This window comes from Ursus americanus, chromosome 6 (genome assembly GCF_024610735.1).
Source record: "Ursus americanus isolate L20-20 chromosome 6, mUrsAme1.1.p, whole genome shotgun sequence".
NCBI classification, from domain to species: Eukaryota; Metazoa; Chordata; class Mammalia; order Carnivora; family Ursidae; genus Ursus; species Ursus americanus.
In genome coordinates, this window is record NC_142132.1 from 84,246,182 (window position 1) to 84,262,401 (window position 16,220).

Genomic DNA, 16,220 nt, shown 5'->3' on the forward strand with positions numbered 1-16,220 from the left:
TCATTTTCTTATGGTCATAAGATAAGTAGAAATGTCACATTTTTATGAAGTCCCACTGAATTCTTTTAAATGGTTAGTGCACCCTATGTCCTACCCCAAGATTGACAGGTTCTACGTTTTCTTTCAGAAACTGTCCAATGGGAAGCTACAATCCATCTCAAATTTATAAATTGCATTTTTAATTCCAATAGGATATTTATCGACTGTTTTGGATTTTCTATGTACACAATCGTATTATCTGTGAATAGTCACAATTATCCCCTCAATTCTTATTCTTTTTGTTTCTCTTGTCTTCTAACTCTGGTAGATTCTCCGATGCCACGTTGAATAGAGCAGCATTGTTTGAAGATTTTAATATACCTTTCTCAATATCTAACAGAAAAAGCAGTCAAAACATTGGTAACAAATGTGACCTAATTGACATATAGGGAACATTCCATAATAAGTGCAGAATACATCATTTTCAAGTGGTCATAGACTCTTTACCCAAATAGATGACAGGTGGGGCCACGAATCAAGTCTACAAATGTTAAACCCTGAAATTAACTAGATTCTGTTCTTAGACCACAGGGGAATTGAGCCACAGTCATAGCGAAAAGAAAACCAGGAAGTCCTTCAATGTTTAAAAATTAAATGGAACTTTGCTACATATCCTAAAGGTCAGAGAGGGAATCTCCATGGAAATTCTGAAACTTTTCTACATGAGGGCTCACACACAATGGCACTTTCTTTGTGAAGAGCATTATAATAACCTAGACAGGAGTTGAGCCTTAAGTCAGAGTTCTGCCTGCCCCAGCCACACCTGGCAGCCTTGGCCTGTGGTCCCCCTCAGCTGTCCTTTCTGTTGGCCCTGATCTAAGGGGGTCAACATGGTCATATGGAAATGGGAAGCTCACCACTCATAGTGATGGCGGTGCCCCCTCCCCAGCTGCCCTTTCTGGTGGCTCTGAGCTAAGCGGGTCAACATGGCCGTATGGAAATTAGAAGCTCCCCACTCTTAGTGATGACGTTGCTATCGTATCATCCTCACCAGTCCAACAACATGATTTCTGAGTGAAATATGACACAAGTGCGACTTCTTGGCCTTCCTTCAGGTTTGAAAATCATCTGGTGAGTCATCTATGAGAAATATGGATTCAACATGTGTTCTTTCTTCTGGAAAAGAAATAGACCCAATAGCAATTATGGCTTCCTGAGTACCTGTTCTTGAGAGACATCATACTGGCTCTTTGTACCATTCTGCCTCTTAAACTTCTCAACTAGGTTGTAGATATTTTTAGGCACATTTTCAGGTGGTTAGACAGGGACTCAGATGATATGAGTCACAGAGGATTTTAGTGTCAGAAACCTAAGTGGGATCCCCAAATTGACTCCAAATCCCTTGTTGTTCCATACAGGGTACTATTTCCCTCTTATCTCTGGTCTTCACGATCTGGAAACTTATCAAGTATCAGGCTTTTCTTGTCATGTGGACAACTTGAAAGAATTCAGCGGGCCTTTTCACCTCTGCCCATGGTGATCAATAAGATCATTATCTCAGTGGAGGAGCTCTGGGTAAGATACTCAAAGATCCTTAGGAATACAGACAGTATAATATTTTTCTGGTATTAAAGTTACTGAAACCAACTATCTTTTTTAGTCCATTCAGGCTATGGTATATTCAGAGGGTGCTGTAAAACAGGTCTGAAATAGTATTTAAAAACACTCAGCTCAGCCTCTTCTACAACGTGAGCCAATGCTTATAAACATGGCTAAAATATTGCCTTACCTACGATGACTTCCCAGCCATCGTAGTGTTTATATGGTATGACTGTGACTTACATTAGTTAACATTTGCAGAGAAAGAACTTAGTGCATCCCAGGGGCACTTTATGTTGAAATTAGTTTGTGACAACGAGCTACTGTGTTTTATTCTGCAGTCCAAGGGAATGGTGCCAGACATCTCTAAGGTGTCTAGCAGTTCTCCAATTCTGATTTTAAGTGGTCTGTGTGCTTCAGAGATTTGGGCAGGAGAAGGGCAGGAGTCCAGAGACTGTGAACACTTCTGTTACCTGTGCTGACCATGGAGCAGGTAGCCTTCTGTGGGCATCATTTTGATTTCTTGGTACTCTTGTGAAAGGTGCTTTTGTCTCAAATTCCGCCATTTAGGAGTAATTATAATGATAAAAGGAATTTTTATCTTATATCATCTGTGGGCCCTGATCCTGGGCTCCCAGGGAAGCTATCCTTTAACATTTTGCATGGCTCAAAATGACTGGGCAAAACCTCAAAGCATGGGCCCTGTTTCTGCCCCAATCACATGTTGTACATCTGCTTCGAGAAGAAAACAATAACGAAAAATGCCAACATAAAGATAAGAAAAAATAACGAACCTCTTTGGCTCCCATAAGATTAAAGTCATACTGACATGTACATACTGAAAACATAAGAATGTGTCTGTCACTTTCTGGATTCTAAGAAGATCCTCAGTGTGCTGTGTAACTCTGTACGTAAAAGAAAACATAAAAAAATATATAAGCCTGCCCCAAATGTTCCTTCCTCTGAGCACTCCCTTCTTGGTGAAGATTGTGTCTCCCAGGCAGCTGTCCTGACTTGGGTTTGAATAAAGGTCTCTTCCTTTCTCTCTAAAATGTTTTTAAAAGCTCATTCACGCAGTGTCGACAATAACAGTGTTTTCTATTTAAGTGAGAAATAAATGTTCCACTCTAGTTGCATTGGGAATAGACGAATTAAGGGTTTCTTTAGAAGAGTAAGTCTGCTTTCGAGAAAAGGCAAGTTCATTGGTCTATTGAGAATGAAGATAATTACTGCTAAACAACAAGTATGTGTTGCCCCTTCGCCCAGAAACCGAAGCAGGTGTGCAGGCTTTAGGTCAGAGAAGCCTTCTTCTCCCCAGCTGACAGCACTTCTCTGCTCTGGCTCCAAGACACCCGAGGTTTTGGACTTCAGCATCGGAGTCAGCGAGGAAGCTTGTCACGGGACGCCAGTGTTCAGAGAAAGCACAGGTATGTTTGGCAAAATGTCCTATCTATGTCAGGGCTGGAGGTAAAACCTCTCATTATCCCAAAACATCCTGGGCTTTTCTCTTTTCTCTAGTTGAGCCACAAAGTAAAATGGAAGTAGCTGTCAGCATTCTGGGCTTGGTGTAAGAATTGATTAGTTTCCCTGCTGGTAGAACTTTGCAGGGTATCACAATTTCTCTGTCCTTTTATTGCTTACAAATGTATTTTGACCATCTGTTTCCTAGGAACCCTCTTTCATTAGAAAGGGAAGGTGAGATTCACTCTGTGCCTGTTTGTAACATCTAATTTGTTCCTTCATCTAACAGTGTTTATTCAATTGGGCCTAAGATATGATTGAGTGGCCAGCATCTGCAGTTAGGTGGCTTTTTCATCTGATACAGACTTGGATGATGTCATTTGACAAGGGTGATGTTTCATCATTGATTAGTTTATTCATTAGAAGACTTAAAATTAGGGTGGAGGGAAAATTGAAAATTATCCAAAGCGGCCTGTTCCTGTTAAAAGTTGAGCTTGACTTTCTAGTTTTACTAAATGTATTATCTCGATATTTTGTGGTGCCATATTCTCTCTGTAGTTTCTTTGGTGGTGGAGTCAGAAGGAAAGTTTGGGAATTCCTTTGGATAGTGGCATACTGGTGGCTTCAAGGGGCTTGGCGTCAGGAGCCTTCTGGTGAAATCTGCAACAGCTTGCCGGACCCTGGGTGCATCTCACAGAGGTTTTGTTTCCTCTTATGAAATTGCCGGCAGATAATGTTCTGCTTAAAGGGGAACCCTCCCATCCTGTTGGTGGCAATGCAAAGTGGTGCAGCCAGTCTGGGAAACAGTGTGGGGGTACCTGAAAAAGTTAAACATTGAACAAACCCATGAACCAGCAATTGCTCCCCTAGGTATTCACCCAAAGGATACAAAAATGCAGATTCAAAGGGGGTCCATGCACCATGATGTTTATAGCAGCAATGTCCACAGTAGCCAAACTACGGAGAGAATCCCAAAGTCCATGCACTGATGAATGGATAAAGCAGATGTGGGATACATATATATAATGGAATATGACCTAGCTTCAAAAAGAATGAAATCTTACCATTTGCAAGGATGTGGATGGATCTAGAGTTTATTAAGGTAAGCAAAATCAGTGAGGAAAGACAAATATCCTATGCTCTCACGCTTGTGGAATTTCAGAAAGAAAACAGATGAACAGAGTGGAGGGTTGATGAGAGAGGCAAACAAGGAAATAGACTCAACCTTGGAGAACAAACTGAGTGTTGCTGCAGGACAGGGGCGTGGGGGGAAGAGTTAAATGGGTGAGGGGTATTAAGGAGGGCACTTGTGATGAGCACCGGGTTCTGTATGCTGGTGAGGAATCACTAAATCCTACCCCTGAAGAGAATATTCCATGGCATGTGAACTAACTAGAATTTAAGTAAGAGAAGAAAGGAAAAAGTGTTCTGCTTCATGAAGAGTGAGGTAAAATTGTAGTGAATTGGGCTGTACTATTCTATAGATGAGAGTTGTAAAACACCCTGTTGTAGGATACACTAGCTTCTTATCACGTAAGGAGTCCTCAGAACGCTGCAATGAAAGATTCAGATCTCAGAGCATGTTCATGTTCCACTGATATGTTACAGTTTGCACAGGTAGGAAAGAAGGTGGAGAGAAAGGCAACAGAAGGGGAAAGTAGGTGTGAACCTTTCATTAGTTAGCGTTACAGCTTTCTCATGAAAGCTTTGCGCCAGTGTGATTTTGGAAGAAGAGGAGGAATCCAGGAGCTTTGCAGGAGACGGGGGAGTTCCAGGTCTGGGTAAAGCTGACAGGGGTACCAGAGGAGAGCTGAATGCATTCTGCAGCAGGGTGTGGGCAGGGTGGTCTCCAGGGGTGGCTGTGGGTCTCCTGGGTTAGAGTTGTGACAGGTGAGGGCTGTGTGCAAGTTCCTGGCTGAGGACAAGGGAGGCACAGGCAGAGAGCTGGCAGAGAACCTTCTTCTGGGCCACCAGCCTCACCCAACACACACAGCCTCATCTTCTGTCCCTGTCACTCCAATTCAGACTTCTCTGAAGGTGAGTGAGAACACATCAAGAGCATTTGAAACAGAAGGGAAAGCATGTGCAAAGGCTCTGGGGCAGGAGAATTCCAGCTATGTCCAGGAGCAACAAGAAGGCCCTGTGGCCACAGGAGACAGCTTAGGACATGAGCTCAGAGAGGTGACAGAGGGTGACAGAAAGCCATTCCAGGGCTATAACCCCATGAGACCCTGTTTCACTGGGCCATCCTGGCGACAGTGTTGAGAACAGAGGACAGAGGGTTGAAGATGGCAAGGCAGGTCAATGACAAAGCTTTTCCAGGAACTCAGGCACTGTGGACCAGAGGGGTGGCCTTGGATGAAATGGTTAGAACTATTTTGGGTCCATTTTGAAGATGGAGCTCACAGGATTTGCTGATGGGTTAGCTATTAGGAGCAGGAGAATGGAGGAATTTGGGTAACTCCCAGCTGTTGTGGGTTGTCCTGATCGAGGGGAAGGAGAGGGTTTCTCGGGGGAAGGAGGTAGTCTGTGTTCTGCATGCTGAGGAAGGTGCCTTTCCCGGTGGATCTGCTGAGGTTTGTGTCTGGGAGAACCTTTCTCATCTCCTCCCTCAGCAATGCTCAAGTACAAGTATCCCCCACTTTTTAAACGTTCACAGTAAGACACTTGATTTTCTTGAAAGAAGTACATTATTACCCAGCTTCAGTAAGAGGAAGAGACCTGAAGAGGATTTCCCTCTTATGAAAAAAGGTGAACAGTGAGAATGGCGTTCAGCATCTGTTTTGGGGAGAAGCATGACAGAGGCGGCGTGCACCCCAACCAGCTCCTTCCTCTGGGAACCGCTCTCCGCATCCAGCCACCAGCACTTTGAATGGTGTCTATGAGCCTCTGCTGTGCTTTATCTTCATTTATGCTGGGCCTCCGTTAGAAGCTTGTGTGCTGAGGCCTAAGAAAAGCAAAGAGAAGGAATTTTGGAGTCTGAGCACACTGTCTAATTGTTCCGTGTAAATTAATGGCCATTCCTTCTTGACACCATTTCTGCTGTGCAAGGTTTCTCAGAAGCCCTGTACTTTCAAAGAGCAGGGAAACCTATACCCCATGCGGCGGGGTTAGTTTTAGTCTCCATGCTAGATAGAACATTTCATGACTGTCGGATTTTCTCACTCAAACATTGAGACTTTGACCACCTACACCCGGTAATACCACCCCATCCCCGAATCTGGCACCTACCAATCTGCTCTCAGTATCTATGCGTTCAATATTTGTTTATTCCTCGTGGAATGTACATGAGAGCATCTGGTATTGGTCTTTCTGTGTCTGAGTTACTTGGCATAAGGCCCCCAAGGTCTGTGTTTCCATGTCTGGTTCTTGTGAATAATGCTGCAGTGAATGTGGGAGTACATCTGTCTTTTTGAGGCAGTATTTTTGTGTCCCCTGAATCACTACTCAGTAGAGCCATTACTGGGTCATGGGGAAGTTGTATTTATTTTTTCAGGAACCTCCATAGGGTTGGTCACAGTGCCTGCACCAATTTCCATTCCCACCATCAGTGCTCAGTGTCTCCTCATCTGCACACCCTTGACCCCACCTCGTGTCTGTCTGTGGGACAATTGCTGTTCCAACAGTTGTGAGGGGATAGCCTATTGTGGGTTTGACTGATGTTTCCCTGACGATGATTAGTGAAGTCGAACAACTTTTTCTGTCTGTTGGCACCTGTGTGCCATCTTTGGAAAGTATCTATTCATATATTCCCTCCATTTTTTTATAGTTTTTTTTTTGTTTTGATTTGTATCAGTGTTGTGTGTATTTTGAATATTAGCCTCTTCTCACACATATGATTCACAGATATTTTTATCTTATTGGGTCAGTGGCCTTTTAAGATTTTGATGGTTTCTCTTGCCATGTGGAAGATTTCAGTTTGATGTTGTTCCACTTGTTTATTTTTGCTTTTGTTGCTTTGCATTTGGTGTCCGATCTGAAGACTCTTTGCCAAAACCAATGTCGAGAGCCTTAGTACCTATGTCTTCTTGGAGGTTTATGGATTCAGGTCTTATGTTCAAATCATTCATCCATTAAACATTTTGTGTGTGGTGTAAGAAAGTGGCCCAGTTATATTCTGCATTTAGTGTCCAGTTTGCCTGTTACCGCTCACTGAAGAGACAGTCCTTCCCTCATGGCATATCTTCTGCTGCTGTGTCGTAAGTTAGGATTATCTATGTGTGGGTAAGATTCTGAGCTTTCTGTTCTATTCCACTGACCTGGTGTCTGTGTTTCTGCCAGTACCATCCTGTTTTGAAGACAACAGCTTTGTAATCTACCTTGAAATCCAGGTGTGTCTTGATTGCACCTTTTTTTCTCCAGGTTGCTTTGGGTACTTGGGGTCTTTTGTGATTCCATACAAGTTTGAGGACTGTTTTCTATTTCCTCGAATAATACCAGTGGAATTCAGATAGAGATTTCATCACATCTGTCGATTGCTTTGGGTACAATGGACATGGTCACATAATTAACTCCTCCAGTTAAGGAGAATGGTGTAAGCTTCCATTTGTTTGTGTTGCCTTCCAAATCTTTGACCCATACATTCTTCCCTCCTCGACACTCATGTTTTTCATTTCTTTTATGCCATGTGTTGAGTGTACTATGTCTTTCTCATTCTTGGTTACTTCTATTCCTAGATTTTTTTTTGATGCAATTGTAAATGGCATTGCTTTTTTAATTTCTCTTTGCGAAAGTGTGTCATCAGTATACAGAAATGCAAGAAGTTGGGTCATCTGGGTGGCGTCATAGGTGAAGCGTCTGCCTTCAGCTCAGGTCATGAACCCAGAGTTCTGGGATCGAGCCCCGTGTTGGGCTCCCTGCTTAGCGAGGGTCTGCTTCTCCCTCTTTCTGACACTCCCCCTCCTCGGGGTTTTTCTCTTCCTGTCAAATAAATAAATAAAATCTGAAAACAAATAAAGACAAAAGGTCTCTATATTGGCTTTATATCTTGCAGCTTTCTTGAATTTGTTTATTCTAACAGGTTTTTTTTTTTGTGTGTGTGTGTGTGTGGAATCTTTCGGGATTTCATGTCATTTGCAAATACTCACAGTTTTCCTGTATGGATTTCATATCTTTCTATTTTTTTAAAAAGATGTTAGTCACCCTACAGTACTTCATTTGTTTTTGATGTAGTGTTCCATGATTCATTGTTTGCATATAACACCTAGGGCTCATTATGACACGTGCCCTCCTTAATACCCATCACCAGGATAACCCATTCCCCTGCCCCTCCCTTTCTGCAACCTTCACTTTGTTTCCCAGTGTCAATAGTCTCTCATGGTTCATCTCCCCCTCTCATTCCCCCCTTCACTTTTCCCTTCCTTCTCCTAATGTCCTCCATGCTATTCCTTCCATTCTACATAGGAGTGAAACCATATGATAATTGTCTTTTTCTGCTTGACTTAATTTCACTTAGCATAATCCCCTCCTGGTCCATCCACGTTGGTGTAAATGGTGGGTATTCATCCTTTCTGATGACTGAGTAATATTCCATTGTACAGATGAACCACATCTTCTTTGTCCATTCATCTGCTGAAGGACATCTTGGCTCCTTCCACAGTTTGGCTATTATGGACATTGCTGCTATGAACATTGGGATGCAGGTGTCCCTTCTTTTCATTACTATGTGTCTATGGGGTAAATACCCAGTAGTGCAATTGGTGGGTCATAGGATAGCTCTGTGTTTAACGTCTTGAGGAACCTCCATATTGTTTTCAAAAGTGGCTGTACCAGCTTGAATTCTCACAAGTAGTGTAAGAGGGCTCCCCTTTCTCCACATCCTGACTTTCTTTTATTTCCTGTCTTGTTCATTTGTTCCCAAGATTTTATTGATTTATTCCACAGAGATAGAGACCCCCAGCGAGAGAGGGAACACAAGCAGGGGGAGTAGGAGAGGAAGAAGCAGGCTCATAACGGATGAGCCTGATGTGGGGCTCTATCCCATAATGCCAGGATCACGCCCTGAGCCGAAGGCAGACGCTTAACCGCTGTGCCACCCAGGTGCCCCCTGCCTTGTTAATTTTAACCATTCTAACTGGTGTAAGGTGGTATCTCATTGTCGTTTTGATTTGTATTTGCCTGATGGCAATTGATATGGAGCATTTTGTCATGTGTCTGTTGGCCATTTGTATATCTTCTCTGGGGAAGTATCTCTTTGTGATTTCTGCCCATTTTCAGATGTCGAGTTTGAGGAGTTCTTTATAGATCTTGGATACCAGCCCTTTATCTGTAATATCATTTGCAGATATCTTCTTCGATTCCCTAGGTTGCCTTTTTGTTTTGTTGATCGTTTGCTTTGCCGTGCAGAAGCTTTTTATCTCGACGAAGTGCCAATAGTTCATTTTTGCTTTTATTTCTTTTGCCTTTTGAGATGTGGCTTGCAAGAAGTTGTTGTGTCCAAGGTTGAAGAGTTCTTTTGACTTTGATATGAGACAGGAATCCATTATCTTTCTTTCCTGATTGTATTCGAGTCCTCTGTCTTTCTTGGTGAGTCTAGCTAAGTTTGTCACTTTTCTTTATCTTTCCAAAAAAGGCAGCTCATTTTCATGTTTTTTTTTGTCTTTTTATTCTCTGTTGAATTTATTTATGCATTCCATTTTGTTATTTCCTTATTTCTACTAATGTGGGGCTTTTGTTGTTGTTTTATTTTCTACTTCTTTACCACATAAACCAGGTTGTTTATTGGAGAGCATTCTCATGGATTGATGAAGACTTGAATTTCTATGAACGTCCCTAGTAGAGCTACTTTTGCTGCATCCCATAAGTTTTTGTAGGTTGTCTTTTTCATCAGTGACCAGGTACTTCTAATTTTTTTTATTTCTTCTTTGACTGTTGGTTGTTCAGTAGCATGTTGTTAAATCTCCACATATTTTTTTAAATTTTTTTAGTATCTGACAGAGAGTGAGACGGCGAGAGAGGGAATGCAAGCAGGGGGTTGGGAGAGGGAGAAGCGGGCTTCCCACTGAGCAAGGAGCCTGATTTGGGGCTAGATCTCAGGATCCTGGGATCAAGACCCCAGCTGAAGGCAGATCCTTAAGACTGAGCCACCCAGGCCCCAAAAATCTCCACCTATTTTTGACAATCCCATTTTTTTTCTTGAGACTGATTTCTAGTTTCATATCATTGTGGTTGGACAAGATTTGAAGCAGAAGGTGAAGAGAGCATTCAGATGAAAGGTTTGTTTCCTGGAGGGTTTTCTGAGGGCAGACCATGAGTTCTGTGGGGATGGAGGAAAGTTTTGTGATTCAGGGGGTGTGGTTAACCCTTGTTAGAATTACTGACTACTACCATTCAGGCTCTGTGCTACCATTCACACCGTAGTCCTGATGGACTTGTACTTCATTAGAAATATTTTCTAGGAGGTGTAGGCATTGCCTTCTCTAAAAGAAAGATGCCATGTGAGTTCACGGCATGACCCCAGGTCAGCAACCAGGATGTATGGTATTGTGGGGGATCAGAACCAGGCTATCTGTGGGAAGTGACAGAAATAGGGTATGGTGAGCTCCATGACCATAGGTGAGGTCCCGAGTGACCCACTGGGTGTTGGGTTCTGTGGATCTGTCTCATCAGGTGCTGTGGAATTCAGGGACACCCTCGTGCCTGTGGATTTGTGTGGAGACAGGTAGACATCAGTGTCTGTCCAGGCACGAGGGTCACACTGGACCACCACCAGAGGTGCAGCGTGTGGGGGAGCCACTGCTTGCTTTCCACGAAAGCTGACCAGGGTCTGTGACCGTGATTCCTAGCAGCTGCAAGGGGAGAGGAGGCCGGGGGTGGTGCACACTTCCTAGAGTTGTGGTCAGGACTAGTCTGGAGCCCACTGAAGTCAGCCACACTGGGCACAGAAGGCACCCAGTCAGTGTAGCTGTGGGCACTGCTCCCATGGCACTTTTGGGCCGGCTCCCTGCTGCCGCTTTCTGCTTTTCATCATCATCTTCAAGGTCATGTGCCTCTGCTCTTGCCCCATGGCCTCTGGGGTATTGTCTGTCCTCCATCTGGCCCTCGTCCCTGGTGCCCTGTGCAGGCCGATGCCAGGGTAGCCTTCTCGAGACAAACATCTGGCCCTGATGGAACACTTCCATGGATCTCGTGTGATGCGGGGATGATGCCCTGCCCTGGAAGGGGGCTGCAGATCTCCAATCAGGAGAGCCATGTCTCCCTTTTCAGCATGGCCTGCCCTCCCCTCAGTCTTCTTCAGGGAAGCTCTCCCCACTTCCTGAGATGACAGCTCTGAACTTAAAAATGAATGTTCTTTTACATATCTCTATGCCTTAGTTCATCCATGGCATGTCTTTCAACCCCGTTAGTGGTTTTTTTTTTTTTTAGCAGTTCTGAAGGGCTGTCTGCTCACGGAGGGGATGACCTGGGTGTGGTAGCTTTCCCTCTCATCTCCCTCAGCATGTCTCTGATCCCTGGGGCCAGCTGTCCCACTGAGGATTGAGGGACCCGAGCCAGCCCATCCTGAGCCCAGGCTGTGTCAGCTCATAGACTGATGCATGTCGGAGTGGTGGGCAGCTGGTATGGGCCAGGGGCAGGCAGTGTCTCCTCATTCGTTCCCTCCCTTCCTCCCAGAGGTAGCTCAGAGCAGCCTTCAACCCCTGCATCTCCAGATCCCTTGACCTATGCCTCCTCTGTTCAGCTGGTGACCTTGGAGTTTTGCATGGATTCTACCTCCGTACCCTCTCCTGTAGCAGTTCCTGGATCAGGGGAGGGTTCGGACCCTTGTCTGCTTTTGGTCTTCGTCCTGTCCCACACCAAGCCCACTCACCTTTGCATCTTCCATGTATGTGCTTGGAAGCAAGCTCATCCACAGGGAACGTATTAGCCAAACGGATCCAGGCAATGAACATTGAAGTAGAGATTCAGGATCAATAATATACCTGCTCTGAAACCTGTCCCAAAGTCTGTGATTCTCTCACACTGAAACAGAAACAATAATAGCTTTCTGGACTGTGAAGTGACATGTGTCTCTACTTCCAATCTTGAATGCATAGGTGCTGAGACTGGACAGAAAAGGACCATGGCTCCCGTGGGCTGGGATCCACAGTAAGAACTCAGTGAAATCTGAATTCAAGGCATAGAGAGAATAATTATTGTAGAGTGAATCCTCCCAAGTAGGGCTTATGCACAGTGCACAGGAAAAGCTTTTTCAAAGAGGTTCCTGAAAGAAAAATCTTTTTTAAAAATTTATTTTAATTCCACTGGAGCTAACATACAGTGTTACATTCGTTTCAGGTGTACAATAGAGTGATTCAGTAATTCTATATATTACTCAGTGGTCATCAAGAAAAGTGTCCTCTTAATCCGCTTCATCTATTTCACTCATCCCTCTATCCACCTCCTCTCTGTTAACCATCCATTTGTTCTCTCTTGTTAAGAGTTTGTATTTTGGTGTGTCTCCTTTTTCTCTTTTATTTATTTATATTTGTTTGTTTCTTAAATTCCCCATAAGAGTGACATCGTATGGGATTTGTCTTTCTCTGACTGACTGATTTCAGTTAGGATAATACTCTCTAGCTCCATACATGTGTTTGCAAATGGCAAGGTTTCATTCTTTTTGAAGCCGAGTAATACTCCATTGTGTGTGTGTGTGTGTGTGTGTGTGTGTGTGTGTGTGTGTGTGTGTGTTTGTGTGTGTAAATACACACATCTATCATCTCATTTGTCAATTTTTCTACAGACACTTGGGTTTCTTCCATATTGTGATATTGTAAATAATGGTGCAAGAAACATAGGGGTGCACATATCCTCTTAAGTTACTGTTTTCCTATTCTTTGGGTAAATACGAGTAGTGTGATTGTTGGATCGTAGGGTAGTTCTATATTTAATTTTTTGAGGAACCTTCATACTGTTTTCCACGGTGGCCACCACAGTTTGCATTCCCACCCACAGTTCGCGAGGATTCCCCTTTATCCACATCCTCCCAACACCTGCTCTTTGTTGTGCTTTTGATGTTAGCCATTCTGACAGGTTTGAGGTAATACCTCATTGTCCTTTGGATTTACATTTTCCTGATGATGCGTGATGGTGAACATCTTTTCATGGGACTGTTGGCCATTTGTATTTCTTCTTTGGAGAAATGTCTGTCCATGTTTCTGCCTATTTTTTAACTGGATTATTTGTTTTTTTGGGCTCAGGTAGTATCAGTTCTATGTTTTGGACACTATCCCTTTATTGCATATGATCATTGCAAATATCTTCTCCCTTTGAGTAGGTTGTCTTATTATTTTTACGTTTTCATTGTTCTTCTGCCGTGTGGAAATGTTTCATTTTGCTGTATTCCCAATAGTTTATTTTTGCCCTCATTTCCTTTGCCTCAGGAGACAGTCCAGAAAAACGTTGGTATGGTCCATGTCAAGAAGTTACTGTCTTCCCTCCTGTAGGATTTTTATGGATTCAGGTCTCATATTGAGGTCTTGAAACTCTTTTGTGTTTGTCTGTATTGTGTAAGAAAGCAGTCTAATTTCATTCTTTTGTGCGTAGCTCTCTAGTTTTCCCAACACCATTTGTTGTAGATACTGACCTTTTCCCTTTTGATATCGTTGCTTGCTTTGTGGAAGATTCATGGTCCACATAATTGTGGGTTTCTGTCTGAACTTGTATCCTGTTCTTTGGTCGCTGTGTCTATTTTTGTGCCGTACTCTCTTGTTAGGATGACTGCAGCTTTGTAGTATAACCTGAAGTCTGAAATTGTGAGTCCTCCAGTTATGTTTTTCTTTTCCACATTGCACTGGCTGTTCGGAATCTTTAGTGGTTCCATACAAATGTTTAGGATTGTTTATTCGAGGTCTTTTATTCTTTAATTTAAATTCAGTTAGGCAACTTACAGTACACCATTTGTTTCAGATGTAGTCTTCAATAAATTATCAGTCGTGTGTAACAGCCATTGCTCATTGTATTGTGTGGCCTCCTTAATGCCACTCACCCAGTTACCACCCCCCCCCAACTTCTCCTCCGGCAATCATCAGTATGTTGTGATAGTTAAGAGTGTATCATGGGTTTTCTCCCTCTCTGATGACTTCCCATTCTATTTTCCCTCCCTTCCCCTATGGTCTTCTTCCTTGTTTCTGATATTCCACATAGGAGTGAAAGCATATGATCATTCCCTTTCTTTCATTGGCTTTTTCCACTCAGCATAATACCCTCCAGCTCCACCCAGGTCGGTGTGATAGTAAGTACTCATCCTTTCTGATGGCTGAGTAATATTCCATTATATGTATGATCCACATCTTCTTTATCCATTCATCTGTCTTGGTCATCTGCACTCTTTCCACAGTTTTTCTATTATGGATATTGCTGCTATGAACACCGTGGTGCATGTGTCCCGTCTTCACTACCTCTGTCTCTTTGGGGTAAATACCCAGTAGTGCAATTGCTGGGACATAGGGTAGCTTTATTTATAACTTCTTGAGGAAACTCCGTACCATTTTCAAGAGTGGCTGTACCGGACTGCATTCGCACAGGGGTGTAAGAGGGTTCCCGTTTCTCCACATCCTCTCCAACATGTATAGTTTCATGTCTTCTTATTTTTAGATATTCGGCCTCCTGTGATATGGCATCGATAGGGGTTTAGATTTGCATTTCCCTGAAGCCAAGTGATATGAAGGAATTATGCATGTATCTTTTGGTCACCAGTATGTCGTCATCAGTGAAATAACTTCCTATTTTAATCCATCTCAAGACTTAAAGCTGGGTAAGGCACTGAAGCTGGATGATGCCATCGGTGGAAGTGTGGAGAATTTCAAAAGATCTCCGTGGAGAGCAAGTTTAATGGTCAGTGTGAAGCTACTAATTGGATCCGGGGAGATCTCTGAAAGGCGGTTCCCTGGGATGGGCTGACGGGGGCCCTCCGATTTTCATACTATGAATCCTTGCAGTAGCCCCAAATGGACAGTTTCCCGCTGCGGGGCAGGCTGAGTCCTCTAGTCGTGCAGAGGTGAGCCCAATGCCTGGTACCTTGGAAGCAGGCAAACGGGGAGGGGACCCTCAGCAGAAGACCCAGGGTTAGTTTAGGCCTCAAGAGACAGCAGGTCTGAACTTCCCAGTGCTCAGAGAACTCCCAGGCCGACTGAGAAGAGGGCACAAGGGCGGGTGAATGTGAGCCTTGGGCTTTCATCCAGAAGGACCCACAAATGTCAGAGTTCACCAGCAGGGGCTCTCACGGGGTGCCCCAATTCTCTTGCCCTGAATGCTCTGTTATGCCCCAAAATGGTACAGTTTCCTGTGGGCTGCAGGCTGAGTCCTACTGAGGGGCTTGGGTGTCCCCAATCCCCCAGAGTGGGGTGCCAGGACCCTGGGGAGGGGCCCCTCTGTGGCCAACCTAAGGTAAGGATTAGGGTCCAGGAGCCCGGCAGCGCCAATCTGCAGGCTGTGCGGTGAGCTCCATGGAGGGCTGAGATGAGGACATGGGGGAGGGTGAGCATGGGCCTCAGGGTTGGGGCACGGGGGCTGCCAAATCTGAGGACAGGCTCCGGGGGCCTCCCCAAGTTCTCGAGCCCTGTATGCGCCATAGAGCCCCAAGGGGCACAGTTTCCTGCGGGTTGGCAGGCTTTGTCCTGCAGTGGTGCTCAGGTGTCCCCAGTCCCCAGGGCTGCAGCCCTGGGCCCCGGGGGAGGGCCCTCTCCAGCCGACCTAGGGTCAGGGCTACGCCCCAGGAACGCAGCAGACCTGATCTGCCAGCTTTGAGACGAGCTCGGTGGCAGGCTGAAGGGAAGGCGTGGGGCGGGATGAGCGTGGGCATCAGGGTTGGGGTGTAGGGGACCGCTGAGGATCACTGGGGGCTCAGGTGGGCCCTACCAGTTCTCCTGCATGGAATGCTCTGCGGCGCCCCAAGGGGCATGGTTTCCTGAGGGGTGACAGCCTGAGTCCCGTGGTGGGGTTCAGGTGTGCCCAATCCGCAGGGTTAGGGTACAGATTAGGGTACGGGTTAGGGTTAGGGTATGGGTTACGGTTAGGGTACGGGTGAGGGTAGGGGTTAGGGTTAGGGTAAGGTGAGGGTACAGGTTGGGGTTGTCTTTAGGAGTTACAGGTTAGGGGTTATGGGTTAGGGTATGGATTAAGGTTTAGGGTATAGGTTAGGGACTAGGGTTTGGGTTTAGGGTTAGGGTTAAGGTTGGAGTTCGGGTTAGTGCTAGGGTCTGGGT